Source organism: Ursus maritimus, unplaced genomic scaffold (assembly GCF_017311325.1).
Source record: "Ursus maritimus isolate PB19 unplaced genomic scaffold, ASM1731132v1 scaffold_8, whole genome shotgun sequence".
Lineage (NCBI taxonomy): Eukaryota > Metazoa > Chordata > Mammalia > Carnivora > Ursidae > Ursus > Ursus maritimus.
In genome coordinates, this window is record NW_024426996.1 from 69069876 (window position 1) to 69095322 (window position 25447).

Sequence of the window (25447 nt, forward strand, 5' to 3'; positions counted from 1 at the left end):
TTACTCATCCTTTGTGTGCACAGCAGTTCTGCATAGCAAGGAGGGAAGCATCATCTCTAATGGAAAGAGGAAAAATCCAAGACCCAGGAGAGGGCCAGCATTCTTGCCCAATGTTACATTAGTACGTATTGACAGAACCAGGACATCCAGAACCCAGTGTTGGGGGTGTGTGTGGGGGGGTGATATTTCTTGCCCGGTCATCCTTATGTTTCCATAACCTCTCCCAATCATATTTACTACTTTTTCCCATGGAAGGAGAAAGGTTTGTCCAATTTGTGAGGCTGAGAGCAGGGGGATTGGGCAGAGCTCTTTTCCTCATCCTCCCCTTTTCCTCATGGAGTGATCTGCGCATAGAAGCACACATTCTACTCTGTCTGCCATGCCATCAATTTTTACATGACCTCCCTCTGGTCCAACGTCTACTAAGACATGTTAGCAGAGATAGTGATAGTGATGTGTGGGGGAAATAGTGGATATCGGTAGGGATAGAGTGGGTGATATTGTGGGACTAAGTCCTGAGTATAATCAGAAAGATTAAGGAAAAACAATTATAATTTCTTTTTAAAAATATTTTTTATTTATTCATTGGAGAGAGAGAGTGTGAGCGGGGAGGAGGGTTAGAGGGAGAGGGAGAAGCAAACTCCCCGCTGAGCAAGGTGCCAGACATGGGGCTCCATCTCAGGACCCCGGTATCAGGACCTGAGCTGAACTGACTGAGTCAACCAGGTGCCCCAAAACAATTCTAATTTCAACTCAAAGTTATCTTTTCAATCAATTTAAACTCGAATTATTTCTAGAGGGATACTTTTTACTCTTATTTATACTGGTAAATATAAATGAAAATTAAATGAGAATAAACATGAAGACACCTGGAGAGCTAATGAATGATTTTGGAGTTTACCTTGGAATGTTCTTCCTCCCGATCCTTACATGGCTGGTATCAGCTAAAAGACCATCTCTTTAGAGAGGCCTTTTCTGACCTTCCAATTCAAAGGGGACAACTTCCCTCATCTCTGATCACAAAAAAATAGGTCTTTCTTCCTTGGTGATTTGACAGAAGAGGTTTCACTAACTTAACACGGAGCGTCTCACCCAGGGCTGGTCATATCGTGAGCTTGGTAGATACCGGATTCCCTTCCCTTTCTGAACTGGAAGAACAGCAGAAGGACAGGACTCTTGCCCAGTTGTCAAAACCAGCAGTGGGAACAAAGCCAGCCCTTCTCCGGGTTGGAGAGGCAGTGTCCCAGGGCAGTAGGAGTGATGCCTGTTAGCACAGGAGCCCTTGGGAACAGGCTGCCACTTGAGCCCTGTGTTTTCATGGCTTCAAGGTGTGGAAGTTTTATTGCACCCACTGACTCCTGCAGCTTCTCTGAAAATACCCTCCTGCTTGTCGGAGCTTGTTTGGGGACAGATGTTCAAGCCGTTCCATACCAGTTTGCTTTAGGATTCGAGATTGGAAAACTGCAGATATGTTTCAACAAGTTCTCTCCGTTGGAATCTTTCCATTTAATGATGTGATTTGTGGTGTAGAGATGGCTGCCTCACAAAAATCTTTTTGCCATAAAACATTATGAGGTACACCTTCAGTTGGATGTCTTTGAACCCTACTTTCACTTTGGCATGAGCATTCTGATGTCTGCATCACCCCTTCTTCCACACAGCAGCCCGAGTGGCCTTAACACTGAATCACACCCTCACACACTGTTGGTGGGAACACACAACATGGCAGCCGCTCTGGAAAACAGTCTGGCAGTTCCTCCGCTAAACGGAGTTATCATATGAACCAGCAATTCCAGAGTCCTCAAGAGAAATTAAAACATACACCCACACAAAAACTCATATACGGTTTTCAGGGGTGCCTGGGTGGCGCAGTCGTTAAGCATCTGCCTTCCGCTCAGGGCGTGATCCCGGCGCTCTGGGATCGAGCCCCACATCAGGCTCCTCCGCTGGGAGCCTGCTTCTTCCTCTCCCACTCCCCCTGCTTGTGTTCCCTCTCTCGCTGGCTGTCTCTATCTCTGTCAAATAAATAAAATAAAATCTTTAAAAAAAACCAAAAAAACAAAAAACAAAAAAAAACTCGTATACGGTTTTCAGAGCAGCATTATTCATAATGACCCCCAAATGGAAATTAGCTAAATGTCATCAACTGAACAATGGATAAATGCAATATGGTACAGAGTACAAGGTGAAGGGCAGGTAGTGGCTAAGGGATGCAGGGTTTCTTCTTTAGGGTAAAGAAAATATTCTAAAGTCAGTTGCAGTGATGGTTACATGACTGTGAACGTACTTAAAGCCACTGACTTATACTTTAACTGGGCAAATTGTATGGTGTAAAAGTCGTATCTTGATAAAGCCGCTAAATTAAAACAAACAGACAAAATCAAACCAAACCAAACAAATGAACCCTGTCTTCCTCCTGCTTGAATGCAGTTCTGAAGCAAGTCCTGGTGACTTCACCATGTAAACAAATAACGAATCAGCCCAGCTCTGTTCCCCATTTCCATCTCTCCCTCAGCCCCAGCCCCTGCTGGGGGACCTCCTGAGGGGCCTAGTGGCACCCTTGCCGCCTCACAAGGGGGCAAGAATGAGCTTTGAAAAGATAAACCAGAACGTGTCGTTCTTCTGTTTAAAACCCACCAGTGGTTTCTCTGTCGTGGTCACCTGAGCTGGCCGTGTCCATGTCTCAGCATCACCTCCTAGCCCACACCAGCCTTCTTTGGGGCCTTCAGATGTGCCCAGCTTGTGCGCTCAGCGTCGTGGTTCTGTGGTTTCTTCTGCCTGATCCTGGCTTGGCTGACCATCTGCTAAGATATCTCTTCAGACCGGGCCACCCTGTCCACCTGGTCGATGCTAGTGCCTGGCCCGTCTCCGAGGTCCCCTCAGCTCCATCTGCTATCATCATTTTTCCTTCTCGCTGTTTATTGCTTTCTCTTCTCCCCAGAGGAAGTTCCTTGAGGGCAAGGATTTCCGTCCACTTTGTTCTCTCCTGTACCTCACGAACTTGAGATCACGACTTGAGCCAAAATCATCAGAAGCTTGACTGACTGAACCACCCAGGCACCTCCCAGAGCTTGCCATTTTTAAAGGTGTTTATTACAACTCTCTTCCCACTATATTCCGAATACTGGAACATTTCCATGGGAACAACACTCATAGCTGCAGAGACAATGGTGTACAGTAGTCCCCCTTTCTCCACGGTTTCAGTTACCTGGGGTCCACTATGGTCCAGAAGCAGACGATCTCCTGATGTATTGGGATATGTACGTCACAATGCCTACCTCATTCCCCTCACTTCATTTCCTCACACAGACTTGATCAGCTCACATCATCACAAGAAGAAGGGTGAGTACAGTAAGATATTCTGAGAGAGAGAGACCACATTCACATAACTTTCATTACACTATAGCACTAAAATTGTTCTATTTTATTAGTAGTTCTTGCTGTTAATCTCTTACTATGCCTAACTTATAAATTAAGCATTATCATAGGTATGTATGTAGAGAAAAAACATACAGTACATACATGTGGGTTCGGTACTATCTGGGGGTCTCGGGATGTATCCCCTGCAGATAAGAGTGGGGAGGGGAGCAGCTGCAATTACTTTTAAACTACAGTGACATAATCAGAGGCCCAGGTGGTTAGTTCACATTCTGACTGCTTAATGGACCTGTTTGAATGGACCTATTCTGATCCTTCAGAGTAAGGGGACGCAACTAGAAAACGCTCATAGGTTGCTGAAGGCATCAGAGAAAGAAGCAACTTTCTCAGAGCTCAGGGATCCAGTAGAACCAGTGGCACACCAGTGGTTCTGCCTGTCTTGTCCCTGGTCTCCTGAGAGCACCTTTTTCTTAGCTGCAGAACCTTCAGAACAGGGAGCAGACACCTGCTTGCAAATCATTGATGTCATCATCCTCAATAGTTTTTTCCTCAGTCCTTTGAAGCAGAATGGTGGTAAAATCTTCCTGAAAAGCAATGCCCCTGCCTGCTGAACCCTGAACAGCTACCATAATAACTTTGCCCCTTGAACTCCAGGCTCTCATTTGGTTAAAAAGCAGGCCCAAGAGACTGCCACTCAGTGTTTGACTGCTTCGTGCTAATTGTGTACCTGGCAGACGCTGTCTTCTCTAGTTTGTAGCTGTGATAGACACACACAAAAATGGTCCCCTGATAGATATCAAATCTCTGGAACCTGTGAATTGTACCTCATTAGGAAAAGGGGTCTTTGCAGGTTGAGTTAAGCATCTCAAGATGAGAGGTGAAGAGGTGAAGGCCATGTGAAGACGGAGGCAGAGCTTGGACCAGTGGAGCCACCAGAAGCTGGAAGAGGCCAAGGATAGATGATTCGCCCCATGAGCTTCAGGAGGGAGTGAGGCCTGCAGGCACCTTGACTTTGAACTTCTGACCTCCAGCCTGTGAGAGAATAAAGTTCTCTTGCTGTTTTTTATTTTATTTTTATTTTTATTTTTATTTTGGCAGAATGGTTTTATTATTATTAGTTTTTTTTATAATGATTTTTTATTTTATTATGTTAGTCACCATACAGTACATCCCCGGTTTCCGATATAAGGCTCGATGATTCATTAGTTGTGTATAACACCCAGTGCACCATGCAATACGTGCCCTCCTTACTACCCATCACCGGCCTATCCCATTCCCCCACCCCCCTCCCCTCTGAGGCCCTCAGGTTGTTTCTCATACTCCATAGTCTCTCATGTTTCATTCCCCCTTCTGATTACCCCCCCTTTCTTTATCCCTTTCTTCCCCTACTGATCATCCTAGTTCTTATGTTCCATAGATGAGAGAAATCATATGATAGTTGTCTTTCTCTGCTTGACTTATTTCACTTAGCATTATCTCCTCCAGTGCCGTCCATGTTGTAGCAAATGTTGAGAACTCGTTCTTTCTGATAGCTGAGTAATATTCCATTGTATATATGGACCACAACTTCTTAATCCAGTCATCTGTTGAAGGGCATCTTGGCTCCTTCCACGATTTAGCTATTGTGGACATTGCTGCTATGAACATTGGGGTGCATATGGCCCTTCTCTTCACTACGTCTGTATCTTTGGGGTAAACACCCAGTAGTGCAATGGCTGGATCATAGGGTAGCTCAATTTTTAACTTTTTAAGGGACCTCCACACTGTTTTCCAGAGTGGCTGTACCAACTTGCATTCCCACCAACAATGTAGGAGGGATCCCCTTTCTCCACATCCTCTCCAACAATTGTTGTTTCTTGCCTTGTCTATTTTTGCCATTCTAACTGGCGTAAGGTGGTATCTCAGTGTGGTTTTGATTTGAATTTCCTTGATGGCTAATGATTTTGAACATTTTTTCATGTGTCTGTTAGCCATTTGTATGTCTTCATTGGAAAAGTGTCTGTTCATATCTTCTGCCCATTTTTTGATTTGTTTATTTGTTTCTCGTGTATTGAGTTTGAGAAGTTCTTTGTAGATCTTGGATACCAGTCCTTTATCTGTAGTGTCATTTGCAAATATATTCTCCCATTCCGTGGGCTGCCTCTTAGTTTTTCTGACTGTTTCCTTGGCTGTGCAGAAACTTTTAATCTTGATGAAGTCCCATAAATTCATTTTATCTTTTGTTTCTCTTGCCTTTGGGGATGTGTCATGAAAAAGGTTGCTTTGGCCGATGTCGTAGAGGTTGCTGCCTATGTTCTCCTCTAGAATTTTGATGGATTCCTGTCTCACATCGAGGTCTTTCATCCATTTGGAGTTTATTTTTGTGTATGGTGTGAGAGAGTGGTCAAGTTTCATTCTTTTGCATGTAGCTGTCCAATTTTCCCAGCACCATTTATTGAAGAGACTGTCTTTTTCCCACCGGATGTTTTTTCCTGCTTTATCAAATATTAGTTGCCCAAAGAGCCGAGGGTCCATTTCTGGGCTCTCTATTCTGTTCCATTGGTCTATGTGTCTGTTTTTGTGCCAGTACCATGCTGTCTTTGTGATCACAGCTTTGTAGTACAGCTCGAAATCCGGCATTGTGATGCCCCCAGCTTTGTTTTTCCTTTTCAACAGTTCCTTGGAGATTCGGGGCCTTTTCTGTTTCCATACAAATTTAAGGACTATTTGTTCCAGTTCTTTGAAAAATGTCCTCGGTATTTTGATCGGGATAGCATTGAAAGTGTAGATTGCTCTGGGTAGCATGGACATTTTAACTATGTTAATTCTTCCAATCCATGAGCATGGAATATCTTTCCATCTTTTTATGTCTTCCTCAATGTCTTTCAAGAGTGATTTATAGTTTCTAGAATATAGGTCCTTTACGTCTCTGGTTAAGTTAATTCCAAGGTAACGTATGGTTTTTGGTGCTATTGTAAATGGGATGGATTCCCTAATTTCTCTTTCTTCGGTCTCGTTATTCGTGTATAGAAATGCAACTGATTTCTGAGCATTGATTTTGTATCCCGCCACGTTACTGAATTGCTCTATAACTTCTAATAGTTTGGGAGTGGCTTCTTTTGGGTTTTCCATATAGAGTATCATGTCATCTGCAAAGAGAGACATTTTGACTTCTTCTTTGCCAATTTGAATACCTTTGATCCCTTTTTGTCGTCTGATTGCTGTTGCAAGGACTTCTAGTACTATGTTGAATAATAGTGGCGAGAGTGGGCATCCTTGTCGAGTTCCTGATCTTAAGGGAAAGGCTTCCAGCTTTTCCCCATTGAGAATAATATTTGCAGTAGGCTTTTCATAGATGGCTTTTATGAGATTGAGAAATGTACCTTCTATTCCTACACTCTGAAGGGTTTTAATCAGGAAAGGATGCTGTATTTTGTCAAATGCTTTTTCGGCATCGATTGAGAGGATCATATGGTTCCTGAGTCTTTTCTTGTTGATATGATGTATCACGCTGATTGATTTGCGAATATTGAACCACGCTTGCATCCCAGGTATGAATCCCACTTGATCGTGATGGATAATCCTTTTAATGTACTGTTGGATTCTATTAGCAAGTATCTTGTTGAGGATTTTGGCGTCCATATTCATTAGGGAAATCGGTCTGTAATTCTCCTTTTTGAGGGGGTCTTTGCCTGGTTTGGGGATCAAGGTAATATTGGCCTCATAGAATGAGTTTGGTAGCTTTCCTTCTGTTTCTATTTTTTGAAATAGCTTTAGGAGAATAGGTATTATTTCTTCTTTGAATGTTTGGTAGAATTCCCCAGGAAAACCGTCCGGGCCTGGAGTTTTGTTATTTGGAAGGTTGTTTATCACTGACTCAATTTCTTCATAATTAATTGGCCTGTTTAAGGAATCAATTTCTTCCGGTTTCAATCTTGGTAGTTTATAGGTTTCCAGGAAGGATTCCATCTCTTCCAGATTGCTTAGTTTATTGGCATATAGCTGTTGATAAAAATTTCTAATAATCCTTCCAATTTCAATGGTGTTCGTCGTGACCTCTCCTTTTTCATTCATAATTTTAATAATCTGGGTCCTTTCTCTTTTCTTTTGGATAAGTCTTGCCAGTGGTCTGTCAATTTTATTGATTCTCTCAAAGAACCAGCTTCTAGTCCTGTTGATCTGCTCTACTGTACTTCTGGTTTCTGCTTGATTGATTTCAGCTCTAATTTTGGTCAACTGCTTCCTCGTGCGTGGATTAGGCCTGTCCCTCTGTTGCTGTTCCAGCTTCTTGAGGTGAGAATATAAAAACTGCATTTTAGATTTTTCTATTCTTTTGAGTGAGGCTTGGATGGCTATGTATTTCCCCCTTAGGACTGCCTTTGCAGTATCCCATAGGTTTTGGACTGTTGTATTTTCATTCTCATTGGTCTCCATAAATTGTTTAATTTGATTTTTGATTTCCTGGTTTATTGAGTCATTCCTGAGCAGGATGGTTCTTAGTCTCCAAGTGTTTGAGTTTCTTCCAAATTTTTCCTTGTGGTTGAGTTCCAATTTCAGAGCGTTGTGGTCTGAGAATATGCAGGGGATAATTTCAATCTTTTGGTATCGGTTGAGACCTGTTTTGTGTCCCAGAACATGGTCTATTCTTGAGAATGTTCCATGGGCATTGGAATAGAATGAGTATTCTTTGGTTCTGGGGTGTAGTGTTCTATATATATCTATGAGGTCCAACTCGTCGAGTATGGCATTCAAAGCCTTTGATTCTTTGCTTAGTTTTTGCCAGGGTGTTCTGTTTATTTCTGATAGTGGAGTGTTGAGGTCCCCTACTATTAATGTATTTTTATTTATATGTCTCTTTATTCTGGTTAAGAGTTGGCTTGTGTATCTTGCTGCTCCCCTGTTGGGGGCATATATATTTATAATTGTCATATCCACTTGTTGAATACTTCCTTTAAGAATAATATAGTGCCCTTCTGCATCTCTAACTATAGTCTGTAGTTTAAAAGCCAATTTATCTGATATGAGAATTGCTACCCCAGCTTTCTTTTGAGGTCCATTTGCGTGAAAGATGGTACTCCATCCCCTTACTCTCAGTCTGAATGCATCTTTGGGTTCGAAATGAGTCTCTTGTAGACGGCAAATGGATGGGTCATTTCTTTTTATCCATTCTGCAACCCTGTGGTGTTTGATGGGATGGTTCAAACCATTTACATTAAGACTGATTACTGAGAGATATGGTTTTAATGATGCCATGTTGCCAGTAAAGTCTTTGTTTGTATTGGCTGTGACTTTCTGTTCTGTATCACTCTTGGGGCCTTTTTACTTTTATAGAACCCCCCGTAATATCTCCTGTAGGGCTGGTTTCGTGGTTACAAAATTGGTTAGTGACTGGCGGTTCTGAAATGTCTTTATTTCTCCATCAATTCTGAATGACAGCCTTGCTGGATAAAGGATCCTTGGCTGCATGTTTTTCTCTGAAAGAGCTTTAAATATGCTCCCCCAACCCTTTCTCTCATTCCAGGTCTGTGTAGACAGGTCTGACGTAATTCTGATGCCTTTGCCTTGGTACGTGAGAAATTTCTTTGCCCTGGCCGCTTTCAATACTGTATCCTTGGATCTAATATTTGCGAAATGCACTATGACGTGACGTGGCGTAGGTTTGTCGTGGTTGAGCTTGGGAGGGGTCCTCTCTGCCTCTTGGACACGAATGTTTGTTTCCCTTGCTAGATTAGGGAAGTTTTCAGCTACAATTTGTTCAAATATCTCTTCTAGACCTCTGTTTTTCTCCACCCCCTCGGGGATGCCGATGATTCTAACATTGGATCGTTTCATTGAGTCAGTAATCTCCCGTAACCTACATTCGTGGGCGTGGATTTTTTTAAGACCATCTTCTATTTTCATTTTTTCCTCTATTAACCCATCCTCCAATTCACTAACCCTTTCCTCTGCTTCGGTGACCCTGGCCATCAGAGCCTCTAGTTTTGCCTGCATTTGGCTCATAGAATTTTTAATTTCTGTCAAATTTGCTCTCATTTCTGTCCTTAGGGATTCTATATTCTCGGTAACCTTTTCGTTAATACTTTTTTCAATTCTGCTCATCATTTTGACCATCGTTACTCTGAATTCCATTTCTGATAATTTGGTTACATCCATATCCATTATTTCTGTGGCAGAGGCCACAGACTCACTGTCTTTTCTTTGTTGGGGGGGGGGCTTCTCCTTCTTGTCATTCTGATGAGGAGAGGTTGCGGGGTTGTCCAGAGCCCAAATTATTGACTGGGTCCCAGGCCGTGCCCCTTGTTTTATAGGGACCTTAGGGATATGGGCTTCTTCTTTAAAGATTTTATTTATTTATTTATCTCAATACTCAGCGCTGGAGATGTTCATTTGTAGAGATCCAGATGCATCTTCCTGCGTCTCAGGCTGATTCCGTGGTTATTTAGGCTGGTCTGGTACCTATCCAGCTCGACTCAGGGGACCGGCTGAAAAAGGGGTCCCCTACTCCTCCGCCATCTTAACTCCCTCCCTCTTCCTGTTTTTTAAAAGATTTATTCATTCATTTGAGAAAGAGTAGGGGGAGGGACAGAGGAGAGAATCGCAAGCAGACTCCCCCCACTGAGTGGGGAGCCCCAAAGCTGGGACTCGATCCCATAACCCATGAGATCACGACCTGAGCCGAAACCAAGAGTTGGAGGCTTAGCTGACTGAGCCACCCAGGCACCCCATAAAGTTCTGTTGTTCTACACGAGTCTATGGTGACTTGGTATGGCAGCCACGGGAAGCAAATACACTGGCTTTTTACCAACCCCTCTTCACCATTACTGACGGCTGCTTCGACACCTGCTGAGCTTCTCTCCTCTGATAACTGTCAGTGTCTTTTAACAAAAATTCAGACCAGCAAATGAAAGCTTTTGGGTGAAGCTCAGGCAACGGTGCATTTTTAAAACTCCACAGGTGTCTGACTTCAGCCTGATGCTGAAACCATATGGCGTCTGGTCCAGGTGATTGGTCCTGGTCCATGGCCAGGCCCTGGGCTTGCCCTGTCTGGTAGCAGAGACATGGTGTGTTTGTCTCATTTCCTGCACTTCTCTAGAAGCTCTTTAGGCCTACGCTCCTCAAATGTTAGTATTAAACATGAATGACAAGGTCCACTGGCAGCATTTCGCATTCAGCCAGTCCACAGTGAAGCCTGAGAATATGCATTTTATTTTTAATTTTTTATTTAAATTCAATTTAACTAACATATAGTGTATTATTAGTTTCAGAAGTAGAATTTAGTAATTCATCAGTTGCATACAACACCCAGTGCTCATTATTTCAAGTGCCCTCCTTAATGCCCATCACCCACTTACCCCATCCCTCCACCCCCCTCCCCTCCAGCAACCCTGGTTGTTTCCTGTAGTTAAGAGTCTCTTATGGTGTGTCTCCCTCTCTGTTTTTATCTTATTTTATTTTTCCTTCCCTTCCCCTGTGCTCCTCTGTTTTGTTTCTTAAATTCTGCATATGAGTGAACTCATGATGTTTGTCTTTCTCTGGCTACTTATTGCACTTAGCATAGTACCTCTAGTTCCATCCACGTTGTTGCAAATGGCAAGTCTTCATTTTTTTGGTGGCTGAGTAATATTCCATTGTATATATATACTGCATCTTCTTTATCCATTCATCTGTCGATGGACATCTGGGCTGTTTCTATATTTTGGCTATTGTGGCATTGCTGCTATAAACACTGGGGTGCAGGTGTGCCTTCAAATCATGTTTGTCCCCTTTGGATAAATACCTAACAGTGCAATTGCTGCGTCCTAGGGCAGCTCTATAGTTAACTTTTTAGGAACCTCCATACTGTTTTCCAGCGTGGTTGCGCCAGTTTGTATTCCCCCCAGCTGTGTAAGATGGTTCCCCTATCTCTGCATCCTCGCCAACATCTGTCATTTCCTGAATTGTTAATTTTAGCCTTTCTGACCGTGTGAGGTGGTATCTCATCTTAAACCAGCTCAGGTGGGACGCCTGTGTGGGTCAGTCTGTGAACCTCTGCCTTCCGCTCAGGTCATGATCCTGGGATTGAACCCTGCCTCAGGCTCCCTGCTCAGCGGGGAGTCTGCTTTTCCCCTCCCTCTGCCACTCCCCCTGCTTGTGCTCTTCCACTTCTCTCTCTCAAATAAATACATACAAACTTTAAAAAAATTAAAAGTAAACCAGCTCAGGTGATACTGCAGACCTCAGGTTGAGCAAGACTTAAAGGTAACCTGGATTCTCTCTATTCTGTCTTCCTCATTTTTGAAATTTCAACTGCTTCTAGCAAAGTGCCCTGCTCTCAGTAGTACTCAGGAATGGGGCGACTGGATGGCTCAGTTGTTAAGCCTCTACCTTCAACTCAGGTCATGATCCCAGGGTCCTGGGATCGAGCCCCATGTTGGACTCCCCACTTGGTGGGGAGCCTGCTTTTTCCTCTCCCTCCGTCTGCTGCTCCCCCTACTTGTGCTCTCTCTCTCTCTGTGTCAAATAAATAAACAAATTCTTTAAAAAAAATAGTCAGTAATATGAGTTGGATTACTTTGAAGTGTTAAACTCTTGAGGACCAGGACCTCCTCTTATACCCTTTTAATATATCTTTAGCCCCTCCATGAGTGCCGGGACGCAGGGAGTGCCAGCAGGAGACGTATTAAAGGGTGTGTGTGCCAGCAAAGCTCCCTAAGTGTAAGAGGTGCCAGCACATCCCAGGAAGTACCAAGGGATGCCAAGATGGAAGATCCCCCCCCCAAGAGAAGTTTTGCACTGTTGGGGACCATCATCAAAAAGACATGACCACCAGCAGACTTGTGAACTGGACTCAAGCTCTTGGAGACTCCTCACCCCCTCTCCTATCCTCAAAATGTGGGTTCTGTTTGCCTTTACCACTCCCAGAGGCTGCCCCAAGGACACAGCCTTGAGATGGCGATGTCGTGTTGAAAAAACTGACATCATGTCCATGACTGAACCCAGTTAGGGCCTCTGTAAACCTTTACAATTTGGAGGGTGGGTGTGGGGGTCCGTTTGTCTTGCAGTCACCCAAGACCAGCCTCAAATGAAAGTTCCCTTTGCTATTATTAAAACTGCCACCTTCCAGGCTAGAGTGGACTGCCTCTTTCTTACGTCTGTCGTCCTCATGTTGTGCTCAGTCTCTTAAACGGGCTTTGACCAATTACAGGTTTTGAAGGAGTGACAGATATTAGTCCCCCTGGTTGACCCATGGGTCTTGGTCTAATTTTGCACTCTGCTGACGATGTTGTTATGATGAGGACGACAGAAGAATTTGTGGGTGACATCAGACTCAGGGGCCTACAGATAGGATGTTGGTGGGTGGGTAGCGTGGAGGTGGCTAAGGGTGATACCTTGACATTTTGAAGACAGAGTTGGTCTAGATCGCTGTTTTAGTGAGGCCAAACCAGTGCCAAGACAGTGAGAAAGAACCTATGTTCTGGGTTTTTGTTTGTTGTCTTGCCAGGGTAGTCCGCCCTTGAGAAGTCTGCCCCCAGAGCATCTGCTTTTCCTTGCACTCGCAAGCTCATTAATGGCATTTTCCCAGAGACCCAGAAATAGCAAATTCCATTAAAAGGCTTATCATTAAACACAATACAGCTCTTTATGTGGGAGAAGGATGGCCTCTGAATACGAGTCCATTAGGGCTGTGGGCTGGAAAAAATGGGTCAGCTTTCTTTTAAAGGAGAAATTAATACAGCAGGCAAGAGCCAGCAATACGGCTGACATTCATCTAGCAAAGCTTTTCCTCTTTGTGCTGCCAAAGTATGCCTGTCCAGACTTGCTATTCCTGTCCTCAGCCTCCTGGAGCAGGGCCCATTTGTCCTAAGGAAGCCTATCAAATTATCTGGCGACAGCCTAAATAAATATGAGTGGGGAGATTAGAACTGGGTATAGGGTTATGTGTGTGTGTGTATGCGTGTATGAGCGAATGCAATCCAAACCAGGCCTCAGGAAAACAAAAGCTGATCAGTAACTCATTTACTGACCTCTGTCCCCTTTGGTGGGTCCTAGTATCAGTTCCATGAAAAGTGGTTCATAGTCACATCCATGAGATGCTATCTTCAGAGAAGAGCTGATATGAGAAAACCGTGTGCTGAGTGGCCACTGTCCCTATAGTCTGCTCCCAGACCTGAATCCAGCTCTCATCACGTGGAGCCAAACCCAGATGATTCAAAATCTGAAACGTAGAACAGATCCATTCTAGCCAAGCCCAGCCTAGGTCAGCTCAACCATGGTCAGCCTACATACGGAAAAATGCTTCTTGTTGTAAGTCATTGAGTTTGGGGGAGTTTGTCATGCAGCTGTGGGCAGCCCTTCAGACAGCAGGGCTGGAGCTCAGAAAAAAGGGCTAAACTAGGAATTACCACTTATAGGGGATAGTTTGTTTATTTGTTCGTTTACTCTTTCACTCAGTAAATATTTAGCATAAGCTGGTTCTGTGCTGGGTCCTTCCGTTCATTGGGATGGAGATTGTTAAAAGTCCTTGTGGAAATAGGTCTTTTGGCAGCTTTCCCAGGGAGAATTTGTACAGTTAGAACAAAGGGCTGTCAAAAACAGAACCTTCGCAATTGCTACCCTATGAAAGGGAGCCTGAGAAATCTTTGAGAGAGGTATTGGGAGACACAGGTGAAGCTGGTGTTTCATCTGGGAGATGAGGCCTTCAAGAGGGAGTGTTGACTGGTGGCAAGTGGTGCAAAGATGGAAGATGGTCGAGTCCTGAAAAAGAAGCCATTGTAAATGGCCATTGGTGACCTGGCTGTCATTGGAATGATGGGCCACGGGGGGGAGAGCCTGATGCAGGGAGCCAGGCATTGGCATCTGCGTTAGTCAGCTCAGGCTGCCATAGCAAAATACCACAGACTGTATGGCTTTCACAGAATGGTTTTAAACAGAAAACAGAAATGTATTAGCTCATGGTTCTGGAGGCTGGAAGTTCAAGTTCAAGGTGCCAGCAAGGTTGGTTTCTGGTGAGAGGTCTCTTCCTGGCTTGTAGACAACCTCGTCTTGCTGTCTACATTGCTTTCCTCTGTGCCCATGTGGAGAGAGAGATCTGTGGTGTCTCTTCCTTTTCTCATAAGGACTCTAGTCCTATTGGATTAGGGCCCCTGCCCTTATGACCTCATTTAACTTTAATTACCTCCCTACAGGCCCTCTCTCCAAATACAGTCATACTCTGGGTTAGGTTTCAACATATGGATCTGGGAGGGGACACAATTCAGTCCCTAACATCATCGGAAGACTTGGGTCTGGCTCCAGCTTTGCCACTGCCTGGATCACCCCTGTGGATTTCCCGAAGGACTCCTTGTCTCAAGGATCTAATAGGCACAGCACCCACTGCCCCTGTGCGCCTCAGGGTTGCTGCAGGGAGAACCCTGTGCCTCTTCGCTGCTTCTTCTGGTTGCCTTTTCCATCTGCTTTCCGTGGGAAGAGGAGCTCCTCAGCTGCCTCAGTCCACCCCACCAATGTTCCTGCCACTTGCCCAGCTCGCTCTCCTGAAGGTGGGGAGACATCCCTCCCCTCTGGCGTTCAGCCACCCTAGACAGGGCCCAGAAGGCTTTTTCATGTTTTCAGCTTCCTTACGGTCCCTTCTATGAGGGAGCAAGTACATGTTTCTGAGGTTTTTAGGTCAAAGAACTATGAGGGCTGCCGCCGTGAGCTTGCTTTGTGCTATCAGTCAACCAGGGCCCAGGCTGGAGCCCAGGCATTAGGCTTAGAGCAGGGTGGCTCCTCCTGGGCCCTACTGACAGTCAAAGCCAAATAATGCTTTGTTTTGAGAAGCCGTTGTGTGCATTGTAAAATGTTTAGCACCATCACTGGCCTCTACTTACTAGATACAAGTAGCCCTCCCCCAGACAACTAAAGATGTCTCCAGAAGTTGCCCTGTATCCTTGGGGGGGGGTGGGGTGGGAGGGTGGTTCCAATCAACCTCTGTTGGAAATCAATGACTTAGTGGGAGGTCTTTGTTCACTCAGGGCTCAAGCAAACTTTGGACTTTGAAGAGCCTTCAGTTCACTATCTTAGGACTCAATAGGAAGTCACAGAGTCCCCTGGAGAAAAGACATTTCTTCCAGGAAGTCCAGCAGACTTCTGTGCAGATATGCGGCAGTGTGGTGGTGGTTCTTGCTGGTAAACCAGAGTTTCCAAGGGGGACCTAGGGATTAGGCTTCCCATTTTCCCAGAGGTCTTTTCAGACTCTAAGTGCTCTGGACAATAAAAGGACAATTCACACACAACTAGCACTACCTGACAACGTGAAATGCATTGCCTGTGTCTTGTTCATGTATTTATTTGTGGAGAGCAGGGGCAGGCTGGAATGGTTTTGTTGATTTGAATATCTGGTTGACCTTGGATTTTCACCTCTCTAGAGCTTCAGTTCCTCATCTAAAATGGGCATTTTCCTTCATTGAACTGTTGCTAGACTCAGGTGAGAATGTATATATGCATTCTTTACAAACAGGCATGTTATGAAATCCTGAGCTGTTTGGGAGGCCGCAATGGGATGGAGGGAAAGACCCCTAGTCAGCCACGCCGGGATTCACATCACTTGTATGTCATGAACCGTCCGGAGCTTTAGAAAGTTACCTAACAGATTCCTTCGATTCTTCAGCTGACAAATATTAGAAGCAGTACCTACCTTGATGTATACGGATGGCAACTAAATGACATAGCAAGTAGATTAAAAACACAACAGCAAGTGGCTGAAGATTTTCTCGAGTTAACTTTAAGAACCTAGATGCCTGATACCAGCTTGTAGCTGCTTGCTGAGCTCTGATGCTCTCCAACGTAACACCTCTCCCAACGTTGCAGGCAAGTCTGCCACCCCGACCCCCGTAGAGGTCGTTCTTGGGAGAGCAAAAGTGTCTGGGCGGTGTCCGCCACTTGGCAATGTCTGCAGAAACAGGACAGCACACCAGGGCCACTAGTTAATCCCTAGAGGGAATGAGTCCAGTGGCAGCAGGGATGGGAGCTAGAAGGGACCAGGAGAAACAGAAGCCAGTGCCCCAAAAGCCCCAAAGGTGGCTGGGGCTGAGATTCCCACTGTACGTTGAATGGGGGTTCAAGTCACATGTCCTTTGACTCTCAGGGACAGGCTAGGAGGCTCCAGCTGATGTCAGACTTATAACTGCCTCTGAGAAAAGACAAACCGAGTTTCGGATGTGCTATCTTTTCTGCCTGGGGGAAGTTCTGAGTTGGCCTCAAGAGGCGGACCCACCTTTTCTCCACCTTTTCCCAATTATCTTTTAGTCCAATTGTTCTTAACCTTACTCTGCTTTTTAACGCCTTAAATCAGGTGAACAATCCGAACAGAGAGACAGGGAGGTCAAACACCACGATCCACGTGCTGGTGCCGAGTGCCATAGAAAGGGGAGGCGTGTGGTGGTCCCTGAGCAGCATGCGGTTGTCGCTCAGGCCTCCCTCCTGCCAAGTGCCATTTAACAGCCTCCAAGAATCTTATTTATCGCCCCTTTCGCTTTCCTATGGGAGCACCCTCACTTATGCAATAAAAATGACAAGTCACCCTTCCACAGATGCGTCACTAGAGGTCAAAACCATCTCTTCCTCTTACCTTGGAAAAAATTGCACCTGTCACATTTCTGAAACAGATACAAAAGCCTGGCCTGAGAAAAACCAGTCATCTAAATTATCTTCACAACAAAGACAGGTCCTTGGCTATCGCTACAGGGAGGCAGGCAGTTAGCTACTGGGCTGGTTGGGTCCAGGATGCATGAGCCATCAGTGAAAGTAATTATGGGTTATTTGAAATTTCAGCCAAATATACTGCAGGCTACACAGGCTAATACATAGGCTAAGTTCTTTTTAAAGTGGCTTATTTTGGAGCTCCTGGGTGGTTCAGTTGGTTAAGCGCCTGACTCTTGATTTCGGCTCAGGTCATGATCTCAGGGTTGTAGGATTGATGTTACTTATTTATTTGAGAGAGAGAGAGAGCACAAGCAGAAGGGAAGGGGCAGAGGCGGAGGGAGAAGCAGAAGCAAACTCCCCACTGAGCAGGGAGCCCCATGCGCGGGGCTCCATCCCAGGACCCTGAGATCTTGACCTGAGCCAAAGGCCGACACTTAACCCACTGAGCCACCCAGGCATCCCTGGAGACAAGTTTTAGTCCTGCACATTCCTTCAGCTGGAAATGACCTAGACATAATTTAGTCACTGGCTCAGTTCACACACTGGAGACTAGACAGGCTAAGAGGCTTCTCTGAGCTCACACAGCTAATTAGTAGCAAGGCAGATTTAGTTGGGGTGGGGGGTCTTTAGTTTTGTTTATGTCATGTTGAGTTTGGAGGTCCCATGAAACATCCAAGTCAAGATGACAGGGAGGCAGCTGGATATTTTTACTGGTCCTTTAAGAGAGAGGTCAGGGTTTGAGTTACAGATTTGAGGATGGACATTGTTGAACAACTTACACGTATTTCACACATATTTCAACCCTTGTTTCTTCTTAGTAGGACATGGCATTTAGAGACTGCAGTCGATACCCTGAGGGTGCTCATTGCAGCTAGGTCTTTCACCGAATCTAGGTCTTCCTATGCAGATATATAAAATACGCATTTTTCTAAATATAATTGTATCATGAGTTCATATTGGTACTTTTAGTTCAAATTGAGGTGTAAAGGGTTTTTAATTCAACCTTGATGATTTTATTATCTGTAGGTCTCATGAACAGAGGCCCAAGTTACATCAAGCTGTTTGAGAGTCGTGGCTCCTTGTCCTGTTACAGACCTGAGTCAGTCCCTAGGCCCAGAGCCCCTTGAATGTAGGGAGATCAGGTCCCCTTAAGAAAGAACTCATGGTACTGACACCCTAGGTACTGAGTCTTCCAACTCTCCCCAAGGGGAACCGTGAGGTAGTGTACCAGGGCGTCTGTGTCCTGGAGGAAGTTGGATACCTAGACCTTTGGGAATTATTAGACATTCACTCTGAGAAAACTGAGGCACAGAGATGCTAAATAATTTTCCCCAAAGTACACAGCTAGGAAGTAGGAGAACGAGAGTTCAAACCCAGTCCATACTATTAATTACAGTTTCTACAAACTCTCCTGTAGCCACCATGGGACTAGAATCTATCGTCATTGCTGACCTCTCTGAAACACACAGGGGTCATAGATGCTGCTGCATCATATCCCTCATTGGCTCCCCATTTCCATTAGAATAAATAAGGTCATCGGTCATCTGCCTTTTTTTGCCTTTCCAGCCTCATCTTCTGAGTACTTCCTGGCCCCGCCCCATGCACAGGACATGCCAGATGACTTAAAGATTTGCAAATACACCATTCTCTTCCACCTCTCCTCATGTTCCCTCAGCTTGGAATGTCCTTTCTACCTTAAAACTTCGCAAGGTCACGCGCAAGTGGCTTTGTGAAGCCTTTGTGAATCCCCCCTTCCCGGAGCAGGCCCCTCCCACCTTGGGAACTTCCACACACAGCCCTCTCCCCCATGACAGTGTCATGCACGGTACATCCCACTGTAGCTACTTATTGGTGCAAGAGCCCATGAGCAACTAGCGGGCAGGGTCCGTGGCTTGTGATCATTGAAGAGATGAGCCTCTCGTGCAGAACAAGAAATCTAGTGAGTCTTCAGCAAATATTTGCTGAATTAATGAACAGATGAATAAACTCAGAGGGAAGCTGTGGCCAGATTGTAATGGGCCTTGAATACCCTGCTGCATAGTCTGCTTTCAGGCCAACCATCCAGATGGCTCTCCAGCCAATTAACTGTCAAAATAACTTTTATTTGTTTTCTTGAATGCACAGATACATAAAAAAATAAAAATGTCAAATTATTCCACAATTCAGATAACTAATGTGAGCCATTTTAAAAAATATGCAAGGGAAGGCAATTTATACAATGCACAGAGGTAGAAAATGAAAAACGAGTTCTGCTCATGAATCTATTAGGAGTTTCTTGTGTTTTCTTCTGTGAAAACAAAATTTATACCTATACTACCATATTATTTAGCTATGTATGTAAGTGTCTATAAATGTATACATATTTTTTATGCATATCTAGTTTTTCTAAAGTCTTATACAAAGGCTCATACTATGTAAACTGCTATTACTGTTTAAAAATTACATTAATATTATTCCATTATACCAGACATACTAACGCATTTTGGAGACTCTTCCATTCCGCACGTAGAGTTCCAGCTCAGCCTACTTAACAGCTGCAGAATGTCCATAATTTATCATCTGGTTCTCCCTGGGCATCCTTGTTGTTTTCTTTGTTGTTGGTGTTTTTTTCTTTCCTTCCAGATGATACTGTAGTAACCATTCTTGACCTACATCGTGGGTCAAGATGTAGCCACCTGAAATGCTGAATCAAAGGGCAGATTCATTGAAAACTGTGGGAGATGTTGCCAGGGCGCCCCCCCCCAAAGGTTGTGTTGATATGTAGACTGTCATCCACAGGTAGGAGAGGCCTCTTTCCCCCGCCTGTACCAACAGCCTCCCGAAACTTTTTCCTCTGCTCAGATGACATCAAATTTAAGAAGTAATCTACTGGTTTAGATTATCCTTTTAAAGATTCTGGGCGAGTTTGAGCATTCATTGATTTGCATTTATTTTTCTTTAAACTATGTGAGTCCCTTGTCCATGCTTCTGTCGGGTTCCACATCCTTAAGATTTATACAAGCTTTTGTTAAATCGGGTAATTGTTTTTTGGTCATATTTGTTGAAAACATTTTTCTATTTATTATTGTCTTTTGACATTTTTGTAATTTTCCCACATAGAAGTTTAAACTTTACGGAATTTAAAATGTAGTGGAATATATCCATATCCTTGTATTTTATTTTGTTTGTTTATTTATTTATTATTTATTCTTAAGATTTCATTTGTTTGAGAGAGAGAGCATGGGCAGGGGGAGGAGCAGATGGAGAGGGAGAAGCAGACTCCCTGCTGAGCACAGAGCCCAACACAGGCTCCCTCCCAGGACCCTGAGATCAGGACCTGAGCTGAAGGCAGATGCTTAACTGACTGAGCCACCCAGATACCCCTATCTGTATTCTTCTTAACGGCTTCTGGGTTTTTGTGTTCTGATTGTGTATCAGTTAGAACACTATTAGGGCAATTAACAGAAAAGCTATCCAAATATGGTTTAAAGAAGTAGAAAATGTATTTTCTTCTTTAACAGAAAATCCAAAAGTAGGGAAGAATTTGGGGTAGGTTGATCGCAATGCTCAATAATATCATCAGGACCTGGGGTCCTTTCTGTCCCTGCTCTGACATCTGTAGTGTGGACTCCATCCTGAGGTTGGCCTCCCTTCTTATCCTAAGACAGCTGCTAGAAGTGACTCGCCTTGTTCTTATTCAGTGAGAGAGTGAAACCTCTTTATCTACTGTGGAATATTAGTTTCCCACTTTCTTAATTGGACCAATGGATTAGATCCCATGACCATTCTGGATCAATAACCATCACTAGAGGACCAGTCAAGACCCATTGCTGCAGTGGAGCTGGGTGTGTGGTCTGCTTTCCCTGAGTCACCCAGACTGCACTGGGGAGCAGTGGCCATGTGAATATAATTGGGGTCCTGTTAAGGAAGAAGGAAGGAACAGCTGTTGGGTAGTTGGGATAGACAGAATAATTCCCCCTACTGACCAACATGTCAATGTCCTAATCCTCAAGACCTGAGAAGATATTCCTTTGCGTGGCAAAAGGGACTTTGCAGATGTGATTGTTAAAGAGCTTGAGAGGAGTTGTTTTCCTCAAACAACCCAGTGTAATCATAGGGGTCCCACGAGGGAGGCAGAAGAGTAAGAGGCAGAGCAGGAGCTGAGGTGACAGAAGCAGAGATGGGAGTGATGCAGGAAGGGGCCAGGAGCCAAGGAACGCAGGTGGACTCTAGAAACTGGAGAGAGCCTCCCGAAGGAGTGCAGCCCTGCTGATGCCTTGATTGTAGGTCTTCTGACCGCCCAAATTGTGAGATAATAAATTTGTGTCATCGTAGGCCACGAAGTTTGTGGTAATTTGTTACAGCCGCAGAAGGAAAATACAGTAGGTAAGTAGGAGCTTAGAAAGGCCTTTACTTTTCTCTGACGTTGTAAATTAATATTATGTAATATATAAAGTAAATATAAATTAATCCACAGTTTCTTCTAATATTCATATGGTCTTATTCTTCACGCCTGAGTTTTTACTCTATCTGGAATTAATTTTGATACCAAGGGTGAAGTGGGGATCCAACTTTATTCTTCTTCAAATGCTTAACCAATTGCCCTGTACCATCTATTGAATGATTCAGCCATTCCCCCACGGATTTGAAATGCCCTCTTTACCATGAATTTAGCAATCAGGACTCTCTCTTCTGTTCTAATCATCTATTTCATGTCTAGAACCATGTTATTTAATTTAATTATTATAACTTTATAATAAGTTTTGATATCTGATATGATAGTCAACTCTTCTTGCACTTGATTTCTAAAATAGTCCCTGCATTACTCACGTATTTATTTTTCTACGTGAATAGAAAAAAAATCCTGTTGATGTTTGCACAGGGATTGCATTGTGCTTGCACATTAGAATTTACATATTATGATATTAAGTGTTCCTATTCAAATCCAGAGGTCTTCTCATTTACTCTTTTATGTCTCACAGCTTTAAAATTTTCAGATCTAAATTCTACATAGTTCTTAAATGTGTTCCTCTGTGTGCATTGTGTGTGTGTGTGTGTGTGTGTGTGTGTGTGTTTGCTGTTGCTATATATAGAACATTTCCTCCCTTAATGTGGGTTTGGAACCTCGGAGTTCCTGGGGTGACAATCAAAGCTGCCCTGTGTGTGGAGGACAGGTAGGACTGAAGAAAGAGGCGGACCTCCCCTCTGTTGGTTGGTGACAGGTGTACTAAGCAAGGAAGCTTACCTATGAGGCTTGTCGTGGGTGGCTGTCAGATGAGGAAGTCTTCGTACCTACTGCCAGAATCTTAAAAAGTTTATGTAGAGGCCCTAAACGGTTTCAGTCACCTGTTCAGTTCAGACAGTCCCAACAACACGTTACTCTCTCAAGTCTGCGGCCTTGAAAATGGCTCCAAGTGTTGGAACAGTGGGCAGAACATACATTCCTGGGACCAGGCAGGGCGTGAGGAACCTCTGACCCAAACCAGAACCAATCACTGATAAGAGATACAGGACTGCAAGACATGGCTGAGACAAGGTATAATTAGTCCTAATCCACCCCCTGAGTCCATGCGAGGGGAACAGCTGAATGAAATTGGAGTTCTGTTGGCAAGGGACAGGCCAAGAAAGGGTGTTAGTCAGGCAGGTCTGAGATACTATCAGGTCTAAGATACTAAAGAATAAAAGTCTAATATTGGAATGGAAACCTGAGCTAACAGAGCCATGTATTTTTCCATTAGAGGCCATTTTCTACCTGGGAGACATTGGCTTCTCAGTTAGGGGCTATTTCCCACCAGGGGACATGCAGTAATGCCCGGAGTCATTTTTGGTTGTCACAGTGGTGTTGGGGGAAAGGGGGAATGACTGGCGTCTTGTGGGGCAAGGCCAGAGATGCCGCTTAACATCCTACAGTGCCCAGGGCAATCCCCACGACAAAGACTTATCCAGCCCAAAATGCCAATAGTGCCAAGAATGAGAAACCCATCTGTAGGAAAATCCGAAGCATGATGAATTGAAAGTATAAAACTTCTTTAATGAACATTTGTAAAATGTTGCAGCTCCTTTTTTACATATCTCTGATACTGGTTTGTAATGTCTGACAGGCATTTCTGGGAATCAAGGGTCACGGGATTGAAACAGGACCATGGGAAGCATATCAACAATTTTTGCCAACAACCTTATTAAGATTAAAGAAGAGGAAACACCTAACAATGGTGGGGGTGTGGTGAAGGAGACCAGTGGCCGTGCTAAATGGTCCCACTGTTCTCAAAAGCAGTTTGATGATACATACGATTACTCTTAAAATCTTGCTCTCTCATCCTTGGATTCCCCTTCTAAAAATTCTCCTAAGGGAAATATCCAAACTATGAAAGAAGCTTTATTGCAAATCTTTATTCTAAGCACCATTATTTATAAGCAAATGTTGGAAATAACTTAAACTTACAAATATAGGTGTATATAGCAATGAAATAGGATTGAGGTATTTATGATGGAATTTTATGCCCACAGTAAGCATGATGTTTATGAAGGAAAAATACACTTATGTTTATGAAGAAAAAAACACTTATGGTAAATAAAAAAGTGAGGAAATGAAATTGAATACACACCATGATCATAATTGCACAATGCTATTGTGGACATTGCTGCTATAAGCATTGGGGTGCAGGTGCCACTTCGTATCACTACATTTGTATCTTTGAGGTAAATACCTAGTAGTGCAATTGCTGGGTCATAGGGTAGCTCAATTTTCAACTTTTTGAGGAACTTCCATGCTGTTTTCCAGAGTAGCTCTACCAGTTTCCATTCCCACTAACAGTGTAAGAAGGTTCCCCTTTCTCCACATCCCTGCCAACATCTCTTGTTTCCCGAGTTAATTTTAGCCATTCTGACCAGTGTGTGGTGGTATCTCACTGTGGTTTTGATTTGTATTTCCCTGATGCCGAATGATGTTGAGCATTTCTTCCTGTGTTTGTTGGCCATTTGTATGTCTTTTTTGGAGAAAAGTCTGTTCATGTCTTCTGCCCATTTCTTGATTGGATTATTTGTTCTTTGAGTGTTGAGTTTGATACGTTTTTTTATAGATTTTGGATACTAGCCCTTTATCTGACAAGACATTTGCAAATATCTTCTCCCATTCTGTCAGTTGTCTTGTTGTTTGATTGACTATTTCGTTTGGTGTGCAAAAGCTTTTTATCTTGATGAATCCTAATAGTTCATTTTTTTAAAATAATTTTTTTATTATGTTATGTTAGTCACCATACAGTATATCCTTAGTTTTTGATGTAGTGTTCCATGATTCATTACTTGCATATAACACCCAGTGCACCATGCAATATGTGCCCTCCTTAATACCTATCACCGGTCTATCCCAATCCCCCACCCCCCTCCCCTCTGAAGCCCTCAGTTTGTTTCCCAGAGTCCATAGTCTCTCATGGTTCATTCCCCCTTCTGTTTAACCCCCCCTTCACTTTTCCCTTCCTTCTCCTACAGATCTTCCCACTATTTCTTATGTTCCATAGATGAGAGAAACCATATGATAATTGTCTTTCTCTGCTTGACTTATTTCACTTAGCATAATCTCCTCCAGTCCTGTCCATGTTGCTGCAAACGTTGGGTAATTGTTCTTTCTGATGGCTGAGTAATATTCCATTGTATATATGGACCACATCTTCTTAATCCAGTCATCTGTTGAAGGGCATCTCGGCTCCTTCCACGATTTAGCTATTGTGGACAATGCTACTGTGAACATTGGGGTGCATGTGGCCCTTCTCTTCACTACGTCTGTATCTTTGTTGTAAATACCCAGTAGTGCAATTGCTGGATCATAGGGTAGTTCAATTTTTAACTTTTTAAGGGACCTCCACACTGTTTTCCAAAGTGGCTGTACCAACTTGTATTCCCACCAACAGTGTAAGAGGGATCCCCTTTCTCCACATCCTCTCCAACATTTGTTGTTTCCTGCCTTGTCAATTTTTGCCATTCTAACTGGCGTAAGGTGGTATCTTGATGTGGTTTTGATTTGAATTTCCCTGATGGCTAATGATTTTGAACGTTTTTTCATGTGTCTGTTAGCCATTTGTATGTCTTCGTTGGAAAAGTGTCTGTTCATATCTTCTGCCCATTTTTTAATTTGATTATTTGTTTCTCGTGTATTGAGTTTGAGAATTTCTTTGTAGATCTTGGATACCAGTCTTTTATCTGTAGTGTCTTTTGCAAATATATTCTCCCATTCCGTGGGCTGCCTCTCAGGTTTTTTTTTGACTGTTTCCTTGGCTGTGCAGAAGCTTTTTATCTTGATGAAGTCCCACAAGTTCATTTTTTTCTTTGTTTCTCTTGCCTTTGGAGATGTGTCATGAAAAAAGTTGCTGTGGCCGTTGTCAAAGAGGTTGCTGCCTATGTTCTCCTCTGTGATGTTGATGGATTCCTGTCTCACATCGAGGTCTTTCATCCATTT

The 25447-nt window shown here is 43.7% G+C and overlaps 1 protein-coding gene across 2 annotated transcripts in view; it reads left to right on the top strand.

Moving 5' to 3' along the window:
* FAM184B (family with sequence similarity 184 member B) overlaps positions 1-25447 on the top strand; it is a 163039-nt gene that overhangs the window by 34145 nt on the left and 103447 nt on the right. The window contains exon 5 of one of the 2 annotated variants that reach the window (XR_005833497.1): positions 11971-12462. The exons of the other annotated variant lie outside the window; for it this stretch is intronic. The gene's annotated coding sequence lies outside the window, so the exon portion shown is untranslated. Of the gene's footprint in view, positions 1-11970; positions 12463-25447 lie in introns of those variants that run through there. 2 annotated transcript variants of the gene reach the window in all.